Raw genomic sequence first — 12217 nt, forward strand, 5'->3', positions numbered from 1 at the left:
TCCACCTAAGTGTAATGTGTGACCTGTAAGCTTGGTTGAAAAATATACCCAGAGCACGAAAAATCAAGCTACATATACGAATACCTAAAAAAAAAAAATAAGAAACCAACAAGTAGCAGCAACCTTCAACATCAGCAAACAGAAACAGAGAAAACCTTCATCAACAGTTGGGGCTCCTTGGAATGGGCCAAGCAACACACACACACACAACAATACAGATAAAAAAGAGTGCTTTCATCCTTGAATGTCCTTGAAAGCTTTGTACTCTCACTCGTATATTCGTACTCCTGCCGCCAATGAGCAATGTTGACTAGGTTGCTGCTGCTGCTGCTGCTGTTTGGTTGAATTCTCTGACTATATTCCTTCGTTTGGTAGTTTCGTTTTTCCATCTATACGGAACGGACGTGTCCTTAAAGTCGAGCTATGGATTAACATTGGAAAAACCTTGCCTGTGCAGGATCTCAAAACAAAGCATATTTTTTTTATATGCATGAGATTTCGATAGATAAAAAGAAAAAAAATCAGAAAAAACAGAAAAAAAAACCTCCGTCAAATCCCTTTGTTTCTCTCGTAATTTAATTCACCTTCCTATCACAGCAAAGCTTTTTTTTTTCCTTTTATCTTTCCGAAAGTGATGCTCTTGTTCCGCGTAAAATGATATCTTTTTCCTTTGTGCGTTTATGTAACGAACGCGTAATTGGCGCTGATGGTCGACGAGTCGCGAACTCTGTGTTCAATGTTTAATATTAGTCCTGTTCAGTACGTGTGTGCATTACATACCTACACATAATCGGTTTCGTTTTACATCCTTTTTTTTCGCTCTGGGAAATTCTTACATTTCTACGCAGTAGGTACCTACTTGTGCTGTTGCAGTTACATGTGAATTTTAAAGAAGTTTTAATTCACTTGCAACGAATCCGGGTGCAATCGGTGTGCATGTTATACTTGTGAACCATGTGATTGATTACTATACTACTCATAGCCAGGAGGAGATAGAATAAACAGTGTTGGAGTAAAATCGAGTTACCATATAGTCTGAGTAAGAGCAAGCAATATGTTATTTTACTCTGGGTGGTTACACAGTCGTATACAAGATGATTCCTTACAGGATAAGGTTCAAATTAAGTTTTCTCTCGTCCTCTTTTTTTTTTGTATTACATGAAGTTAAGCGAAAGGCATTGGATTTAGTGTAATTGATGTTGCAGATCACGTCTTTTATGTGAACATAGTAAAAGTACCTTATGTATGAAGAGGTTTGCTACAAGGATTCTTAATTTGTATACAACTTGTATATACACGATGTGCAGTTTATAAAAGTCTATAAGATCCATTTTTAGATAAAACACTTCTTGAGTTTGATGAATTTAGTGTTAAAATCGAACATGAGTATAAAAAGTACAAGTACACATCAGCAGACATGAAAGGAGAGGATATTAAGTAGAAAACCTTTCAGGTTCTATATTATAGAACAGTTGAAGCATTTTTCTAAAGAGAGTGTTTGAGTGTTCTTAAGAAACGTGGTTCGTGATGAAATCGTATTATAGATGAACATCAAAAAAAAAAAAAAAAATATAACGTGCAAATATTTAATCCTTAAGGACTTTATTTAAGAGGACATTAATGGAAAACAAACTTAAGTTTTTTTTTTTATTATTTTATGATTTGTACGTAGGTACTTATTCGGTGACCTTTCTTGTTGGACATAATTTTAATGGTTTCAAAGACCTAACAGGTTTTTGGGGTCAGTAAAAATATTATTGCGGTTGATGTCCTTTAACTACGATTTTATTATCAACATAGGTACCTTTTCTCTTTACAATGAAGTGATATTATGTTTGACCTTGGGTTTTTGAGAAAATGTATATTTACTTATTTGAACTGACCTGAAAAATTAGGCAGAATTTGAAAATTTTATTTGAGTAACTAGAGATAACAATCAAGGTCAAAGATGAAATAGTGATTGTAGAGACTACGAAAAAAACATCCTAGTACAGGTAAAATAGTACATACAATCTAGAAATAAAAAAAAAATTGCTACACAAAAAAAAGTCTATATACAAAAAAGTTGGGTAAAAGGGTGTTTTTTTGAGGGAGGGGGTGAAGGTTAAAAATATACTGAAAAAAATTGTTAGTCGAATATAATCATATGGCGCATGTTTTCGAGGTATTTTTTGATTCTGAATCTAATGACATAAAAATAAAGTCAATATGATAGCTCTAAGCAAAGATATTGCCGATTAAAAACAAGGGTGCTTGTTTTTTGACTTCAACAGGTAAAATAAAACCAAAACCCATGTGAAAAACTTGCTACACTGATGAAATTCGGGATGAAGGTTTTAGATAAGGCAGCGACAAAGTTCTTAAGGGGGAAAATCGCTCTGGAATTTTTTATTTTTGCATTATTTTTTTTTTTTTTTTTAGTAATAAATTCACTTATCAACCGAAGAACTATTTTCAGTGGTCTTAGCCTTAAATGAAGCCTCAAAAGTCCCTAGATAGTCCTGAAACCTATGCGCTCCGAACCTACCTCAGTACGAAAACGAAAACTTTAAACGCATTTTTCTCGAAACGCGTTTTTTTCCGCGCCGTGCAACGTAACTCAAAAACTAATGAAGCTATCGACTTGAAATAAAATGCAAATTACTCGTTAACTTATTGGCCATAGCATGAACCTAAAAGTTCAATATAATTTTTACAATAAATATTTTTTTTAACAATTTTTTTATAAAAAAACATTGTGTTTTTTCGTTTTTTTTTGGTCTCTAATTTTTAATTTACACTTTTTTTTACTAAATTTAGGTTCATGCAATGCGTATAAATATATTTTATTGGAAAAAAATTCCTTTTTTGATCATAAATACTTTTCTGGACCAGGGAATTGCACGGCGCAAACGCAAGGCGTCAACTTCAAAACACTGTAGAGCCGCCATTTTGTTTTTTTCTTACTTCAAAAAAATTGTATCAATACTTCATAATGTCAATAATATAATATACTTTTCCAAATTTCAATAAATGCTTTCGGTTTTCCAAAAAAAAATATTGAAAAAGCTGTCTTCCAGAGGGAAAAGGGTGTTTTTTTGATAGTTTAAGTTGTGTGTGAAAAAAGTATCATAACAGAGCTAACTTAAATTTTATTAATTTTTAAAACTTATTAAAAAAGTTTTTGTTGGTATACAAATTAAGAATCTATAAAAAGTACAAAATTATCTTGAGTGAAAGGGTGTTATTTTTTCAAGAAATGATGAAATTCGGAATTAGTACCACAAAAACTGGGAAAAAATTGTTACACCAATGAAAATTTGTAGGTTAAAATTGTTCATTTATAACAGAAACCAAGAACCCAAAAAATCTATAAAAATATTTTCGGTTAAACGGTGTTCCGCGATAAGTCCAATAAAATCAATAGTATAAAAGGTACCCTCACGAAATTCAATTAATATGTTCTATTTCTCATGGGGATAACGAATAAAAGAAATCTATAAATTTTTTTCACGTGAAAGGGTGTTTTTTTTATTGGATGTAGAGAAAATATGGGTATATTTGGAAAAGCGTGCAATACTAGAGTAGTACAAGTGGTACCCCATTGAAATTCAGGAATTATGTTACTTTTGAGATGAGGAACAAGAATCTAAAGTGTCTATGAAAATTTCATGGTTAAAAGGGTGTTTTTTTTTTGAGTGAAAACAAAAATGATGGATCACCCTAATGAAATTTATTGAAAACATTGAATTTGGGATAAAAAACAAGAATAAAGAGTTTTTATAAAAAAAAATTAGGTTAAAGGGTGTTTTTTTTCGCAGAGACAGTAAAATCTGTAATTGGTCCCAAAATGCCAATGCCAAAAGCCAATTATCCTGTGTGAATTGGGATACATTTTTGATGTGGCTAAATAATTTGTTTTCTTAAAGCTACTAAACAATGGAATGCATGGTATTAAAAACGTTTTTTGTAAATACTTACAAGGTATGTACATATAACGCGTTGTGCTGATGTGAAAATTAGTTTTGATTAGGTAATATTAACTTACAATTTTTTGCAACATCAATAAATATAGGTACATTCATGTTATAGAAATATTAATTTTCCAATTGATGTATTGTGTATTTAAATTACTGTCTTAATGTTCATTTATTTAAAAAGAAAACAAGTCAAAAATGCATCCTCTGAAGAAAAATATTTGACCTGCTTCCACAATAGTGTTAAAAATCTATCCTGTGCTAAAAGTTATGCTACCCGCAATGCCAATTTTATAAAAGCTTAATTTTATAAATAACATCATTTTTAAATTTTTAATATGAAATTAAGAGAAATGTACTGGCTGCTAGGACAACATTCTAGACTTAGTGTTGAAAACAAATTATAAGTTTACAAGCAGGTACCTGCGATACAAATTAAAATAGATTACAAACTTTTGAAAATAAATTATTAAAATCATTTGTAAATGCGCCGTGGTATATGTATAAGAAAAGAAGATCTTCACCGGGCTCTTGGAATCCCCATGGTTAGCGAAGAAATATAAACTTTTGCCCAAAAGCATAGAAAACGGTTAGTCGAACATACTAATAGAACAATACTGGAAATTCTCGACGAGACAAACCTAGTGCAACGTTTGCGAAGGATTAAACCTTCCGATTTGGTACAGTGAAAATTATTCAATTTAATTCCTTTATTTCAAAATATCGGCATTGATTAATTTAAATTTAAATGTTTATAGATTTTATTTGTATAATTTCCTATAAAATATTTTTTTGACAAAAAAAATATTTTTTGACAACAAAAAAATGATTTAAATAAAAAAAAATGTTATTTAGTTATTTTGTGATATTTACATCATTAGGAACTTTCACCGGAAAGTTACCTACAACACGCAACTTAATTTCGAGAAAGATAAATTGCTAGATAAGTTTCATCTGAACTTAGTTGCAACCGGGAGGAGGAGGTGGTTTTAGTGCGGTAAGAGTCCCACATATCCATGAGCACGCGTTTTCCGGCCCTCATAGAATTTTTTGAAGATTTCAACACCTACCCACGGAAAATTTTTTTTTTTAATTTTTAATTTCTTCTCAAACAACCAATTTTATATACGAAAGCATCTATACAGTATTATTATCAATCAAAAATAAAATTTTGAATGAATACATTTTTGGATTAAAAAAAATTGATTTTTCTTTGAATAGGTAATTAAATTTTCAAAAACTGGACATTATTGACTTTTTTTAATTTGTTAAACCGCTTCACGCTACTGTTTTCAAATATTTTCCCAGATCTTAATAAAAAAAAGTTCTATATTTTTTTTAAGAGCAAAAGAGCTAAAACTCAAATTGAGATGTAATTTCTATAGGCTCTATGTGATAGAAAATATGTGACAAATTCAGAACAAATGCTTTAGTTTTTCAAGTTTTATGAAGCAAACCGTTTGCAAACACGAAAACGTTTCTTCGTACGTGATACAGAATCTCCCCAGTTGTTTATATATTTAAATTTCTTGCCAACGATTAAGCCGATTTCAACGAAAATTTTTATACAGAAGCGTTCAACTAATTTTAGTATTTAAACTTTCCAAACATTTTCAAAAGAAAATATTTTTGGATATATAAAACAAAAAGTTAAAAATTTTGTAGTTTTTTGAAAATGATTTTTTTTAAACGAGCCGATGCATTTTTTTAAATTTTTGGTTTTGATTGTTGATTATCTAATATTTTCTACAAAATGGCATGCACCTACTTACCGTCTTTTTTTTTTAATAAACAATTTTTTTTAAGAAACCGCTCTTAAGGTTTAAAATTGTTTTTTAGAAGAACTCATTTTTTATTTATTAAATAAAATGACTTATGAACTTAGTTTTGCTATCAAAATCATTAAAAACGGTGATCATAAAAACAATTTTTTATTTTTTGTGTATTATCTTAAAAAAATTAATAAAAAAAATTGATGGGTACGTTTTCGATAAAGACGTGCTACCTAGTCGTAGATTTCATTGTTTTTTTTTATATATGTAGGTATTTACTGAATTTGTAAATAAAAGTTTTAAGAATCTAAACAACTCAAAATCTCAAAGCAAATTCGTCTAGGATCTTACTTGCGACAGTTTTTAGGAAAAATCTCCTTTTCCATTTTGATCCTGCTCCAAGTACCTAACGTTTATCTAGCAAATCACCCCAAAACCTTAAATATGAAGTTTGAAAAGAACCGCTTCAAAGGTTTGCGCTGCAGCTTGAGATATGAACAGAAAGACAGATAGCAATTCACTTTTATCGCTTTCTCTGCCATCCTTATGTTATGTCTCATTATCTCGAGTAACATAGTTTTACGAATCCTAAAAATGGCCTATACTTCTATAGTATCTACCTATTAAACTTACCTATTGCCTTAAATTACACTTACCACTTTGACCATATAGTTCTATAGACAAAAAAGTATCTTAAAAATTGGTTTCTATATAACGCAATTTTTGGGAGAAAGTATACTGTAAAAAAAAAATTTTTTTCTGTCTGTTAGTAATACTGACGTTATTAACGACTGCTTTAACACCATATCTAAACAGAAACTTTCAAAGCACAATGTGCATTATAAGCTGCTCTATTATAGTAGTCATAACTGAAGTACAAGTTCAGCTAACTCATTAAAAACATGTTGCTCATTTTCATATTTCCTTGTTCTCATTTTTCATAAGAACTCGTTATTGCTTATCGATTTCATGGCATCAGCTGCACACAATAGATTTAAGGATCTAGTTATCCACTTGATGTGGATAGAAATGTTCAAATCTGAAACCTTCAAGAATGATAAGTTAATCATTTTTTGTAGTTGATTGATGTCATTTATTAAAATGTTAAATGAACAAAATCTGAAACAAAGTAGATAAATTTGTTTAAAAGGAAATTTTTTCTACATTTTATGAAATGGAAGGGTGGTTTATATTTTTTTAATCATACGCTAAATAAAAATAAACTTAGGCTCTTGTTTGAAATATATCTAAAATAAAATTGGAAATATTTCATTTCTATCATTTTTGTTAGGAAAGCGAAGGTGCAATTACCTAATCAAAAATATTTCATCACAATGAATATAATAAAGAAAAAAGCGCAAAAAGTATAAAAATAATTTTGTCGAAACAAGCATTTTTCATGAAAAAAGCAAACATTCCATTAAATCCATTTTTATAATGACAACTTGTAATATTTTTTTTATCATTTAAAAGCTGATTGTTTCAGCTCCAAATATTTATATCGACCATGTCTATACAGCATATAAAAAGCGCTAACATTTTTTTAAAGCAAAAAAAAAATTAATCTTTTTTCTCTTCTAACATCAATAAATCCATTTTTTTAAATGACAACCTATAATAAATTTAATATCACCTGAAAGCTTATTATTTCACCTTTAATATGACACTTCAATCATATTTCTACCATGTCTACAAAAAAAGTTAGAATTTTGAAAAACCAACCGTGTCGAAATTTCAAACTGAGATTACTGTACTTCCTACACTGGTAGCTGGTCATCGACAACAGATCTCTACAGGTGTTTTGAGGTATTTTTTAAGTTTTTCTATTTAAAATTGTGTAACTTGTAGAGTACCGTTATGTGTGATATATCAAATGAAAGGTAATATTATCAGCATGAGTATTAAAGTTATATTAAGTTTATAAAAAAGAACATCTTTTCACCGTTATCTCAGGATTTTGAATATGAAATTATTTGAAATTTTTCACAATTATAGTTTATTTAGTTCCCTATCTACAGTATTAATTTCATTCATCTATCTATTAAAACAAAAAAGTTATAACCAATTGATTTTTCCTGTCGCTTTTTCGTTTCATCGTGTTTCAAATCACTACGATACTAAAAAAGTTTTCACTTCAAAAAACCTATAAAAAAAAAAATTATTAGAGTTCGCATATATTCTATTTGTTTTGTTTTTTTTTTTATATTTTAGCCAAAATTAATTTTTAAAACATTGAAGATTTATGTTTTTTATTAATAAAAATTAAATGCATTAAAAGAAATTCATAAATTTTGATTTAAATTTATTTTTAGAATTTGTCCTTTTTCTCATGAGGCCAATAATGATCCTTTAGAGTTTAAAACAAGTAACAAAGAGGCAATTGTTCTTTTTGTTTCAATTTGCTGTTTTGCGGTTTCTGATTTTTATTTTTTTCATTTCATATAAAATATAATTTGATTTTATAATGACATCGTCATTACTTCACACATTTCTTGACATTTTTATTTGTATCTTCACAACAAAAGAAGAAAACCACTCAACTTTTGCTTTTAAATCTCTTGACAAACAAATAAACTCAATTTTACATTTCGAATGGATAAATGAAAAAAAAAGAGAGGAAAAAAACGCTTCAGCGGGTTTTTTCGTTTTGGTATTTACTTGTAACGTTTACAGTTCAAGGGACAAAAGCAATTCCTATTCAAAGTGATGGATTTATATATTTTGTGAAGATTTGTTTGAATATTTTACTACCTTTCTTTTTAAAATTTCAATTTTGTACATGTTCTTTGCATTGCAAGAAGGTTTATTGGTTTTGAAAAATTAGAAAGTTTCCATCAAAAAATAATATGCATTCGTTATAACTTCTCTAAAAATTAGAATAAAGAATTTTTAAACATTCATTTAGGTAAATGGAGGAAAAACGATATTGAAATAAAGTGGCTATTTTTTAAACGCGACGTTGCAGAAAGTTGATTTTTTTTAGTCGATAGATACCTAAATTTATTGTTAGGCTGACAAAATTATTGAAAAAATTCCGAAATATTTCAAAATCAAGTAATGAAGGTTTTTTTTAAACAAAAACATGAGGTACCTTCGACAAAGTCGTAATTATTTGTAGAAGAAAATTTTTCAGAGAAGCGCTAAGTTTTGAAATAATATGAATTTTTAAAAAACATCTACTTTTATAGGGGAATTTTTTAATGTTTTTTTGAGCAAAATGCGCATGCATGTGCAAAAAATATAATTTCTAAAATAATTTCTTACCGAATAACAGGAAAGCAAGTTTTTTTATCCCAAATGTTTTGACCGTTTTTAACAGTAAATATACTCAAGTAGCACACTGGTGTATAAATTGGTGTAAATTCATTAATTTTGGTGTAAAATTGAGGAAATTGAAAAAATATGGTGTATTTCTCAAAATAAGTGGTATAAAAATTATACCACTGTCTTTTCTGTACAAAATTTCAACATTTTTTTAAGATTCCGTGCAAAAAATACACCGATATTCAGTTGTTTTTATAATATACCATTAATGGTGTATAAAATTATTCGATTCTGAAATCAACCAAAACGGTATACTTTGTACACTCTCTTTGGTGTAGGAAGCACACCCTGTGGACATAAAATTCACCAGAATGCATAGTTGGGAGACGCCATATTTTTCAATGGCCGCCATTTAAAAAAAGTAGACAGCAATTAATTATTTTTCTATAATAGTATATTTATCGACCTAATTATCCCGCAATTTGGTTTTTTCGATGCGGTATATTATATTATAAAAGAACTCTTCTAAAAAAATGTAAAAACAACAAAAAAATTATAATTTTTGAAAAACTAATTTTTAAAATCGAACAAAAAAAATCATTAATTCACTGACATTTTTGAGGCGCTCGATTTTTAGAGGGGGTAGTATCTAAAATTAGTAGACAGAATGTGTTTCGTTTTTAAACTAGGCAAACAAATTCATATTTAACCATTAGTTTCTTATGGCAATATTATGAAAGTGAATAAAAATTCATTTTCATTTATTTCATATGAAATGGTGTGAATTAGAATTCATCAAACTGTTTGAGGTAAAAAATAAACTTTGGTTCAAATTTTAAATCAGAATAATTTAAATGGTGTATTTTATCCGTAGATTTATAGTGTATTTTTCAATTTCAAAGGGATAATTTTCACCAAAAACCAGATCATTTAATATACCACTAGCGCAATTTATACACCAAAACCGGTATATTTTTTTAACCACCGGAGTTTATTATATACGAGAAAATGGTGTATTTTTTATATTCAAAATGCATATCACGAAAGTGCAAAAAATACACCAAATATTTTGGTGTATTTTCCAATTTTGTGCTACTTGAGTAGATAATAGGCAGGACTATATGTGCAAAAAATTTCAAACGTTATATCTTTTGACCTAGAGCACATACAAATTTGATATATGTAACGTCATTGTGCATGCTGATAGTATAACCTTTCATTTGATGTATCATTTTAAACTTCAAAAATACCATAAAACATCTGTGGAGATCTCTTGCCGACCATCCACCAGTGTAGAAAGAAATGATAAGTCTTAATTTTAAGATTAAGTACTTTACTATGAGTATGAGATGGTATTATTATCTTATAAATTTTTTAACAAGAAAGTTGATAAAAAATAGTTAATTGTTTTTTTTAATCAAAAGCACAGACAACCACTTTTTGAATGTGATTTTTCTAAGGTCAAAATACATTACTTATCTATGTCGTAATCCAAAATTCTGCTCAATAACGCATTTTTCTAATATTGCAAAGAAGTAAAAAAAAACACACTTAACATGCTCCTCACATATTCCGGAAAAAAAAATTCGATAAATTGCAATTTTTTTTATCAAACTGAAATGGTTATTTATTTTTCATTTAAAGCTGTGAAAAGATGGAACACAATTTCCAAAAACATAAAAACTTTCGAAAAACATAATTTGTAAGTTTTTCGACAAAAAAAAAAAAATACCACAGGAACAGGTTTTATACAAAATTTTACAAAAATTAATAAAGTTAGTAGTTATTTTATTCCTAGAATTTACTTCAGAGTAACTGATTTAAAAATGTTTTCTCAAGTTAAACAAAATACTTTAAAATAAAAGAAACAAGTATGTTTGAGTTTATTTATCGAAAATGCAATATCATGATAATTTTATCACTAGTTCAAAATATTAAAAAAATATGTTCAATGAGTCCTTGAATTTTTCGTCCGAAATATAAAATTATAAATCCAAAATCTTTGAATAAATCTATTCGTTTGCAATTTTTCAACTTTGATTATTGAACTGAAAATATTGATTTGATAGAAACACAAAATTAGAATTTACATGTAAATCTGATTGAAATAGCTTTCGCATAAAACCTTAAACCAAATAAGTTAAACGTAATGATGACATATACAAATTCGACGAAAAAATAAAACAAAAAAATATATTAGTTTGATTATTAACTCCATAAAATAATTAAATAGTTTTTTTAATAATGGAAAATATATTAGTGTTTTTTTTTTCTAGATATATAATGTTAACACTCTGACGAATGATGAAAATAGTCTGTTTCCTCAAGTAGATTACAAATTTGCTGAAAGAGTAGATTTTTTCTGTATGATTTTGACAATATTCTCAAAACTACTTAATACTTGCTTATAATATGCCCCATATAAACACAATAAATCGTATTCGATTTAAAAATCTCAATGTTTTCATGTTGGCTTTATTTTATGGTTTTCACATAAAATGTTTTTCCTTTTAAAAAAGAAAAACTCTACAAAATTCTTCGAAAAATAAACAAACTTTTTAACTCAATTGTTTTGAAAAAAAAAAAAAAATAAATAAATAATCTCCCAGCAAAGGATTAAAAAACAACAAGAAGCTTCAATTTAATCACATTATCAGTTAATGGCTGTTCATGAAGAAACTTAAAAACTTTCTGAATTAAACATGGCATTTTAAATTGATTCAAATTTTCTTATTTACATATTCTTTTACTACACTTTGGCGTGTCTGTCCATGTCTATGTGTACACATTCGTGGAGGAAAAATAAAAATAAAAATAAGGCTTTTATATTGGGATTGAGATCCTTTATTTTTATGTTCTTTTTCGATAAATTCTGTTTGTTTCTACTTAACATTATTATCATTCCTGCGATAACATTTCACCATCAGGAAAAAAGAAGTTGGCTAAGGCATTAGGTTGGATATTTGGGATTTTTTTTTTTTTTTTTGTATTGATTTGTTCAAACATATTTTTGTTTTTTGTGAGTAAATTGACTTGTACCTTAAGTTAAGATGTTAAGGTCCAAAATGAAATGTGGCATACCAACGTGTATATCTTTAAGATAATAGTAACCATCTGTCTATAAGTTTTGAGTCGACTGGTTTATTCAATAGGATAAATCAATGAAAATATAATTAAAAAAAAAATGGCCATTTTCATTCAAAAATCGATAAAAATAGTTTACAA

General features: G+C 28.0%; 1 protein-coding gene across 1 annotated transcript in view; it reads left to right on the forward strand.

The window, feature by feature from the left end:
• Nucleotides 1–366: 366 nt before the first annotated feature.
• Nucleotides 367–12217, forward strand: part of LOC129912445 (GTPase-activating Rap/Ran-GAP domain-like protein 3) — a 131717-nt gene continuing 119866 nt past the window's right edge. Inside the window, exon 1 of the mRNA XM_055990670.1 lies at nt 367–1039. The gene's annotated coding sequence lies outside the window, so the exon portion shown is untranslated. The remainder of the gene's footprint in view (nt 1040–12217) is intronic.

Source organism: Episyrphus balteatus, chromosome 2 (genome assembly GCF_945859705.1).
Source record: "Episyrphus balteatus chromosome 2, idEpiBalt1.1, whole genome shotgun sequence".
In the NCBI taxonomy this organism is placed as follows: domain Eukaryota; kingdom Metazoa; phylum Arthropoda; class Insecta; order Diptera; family Syrphidae; genus Episyrphus; species Episyrphus balteatus.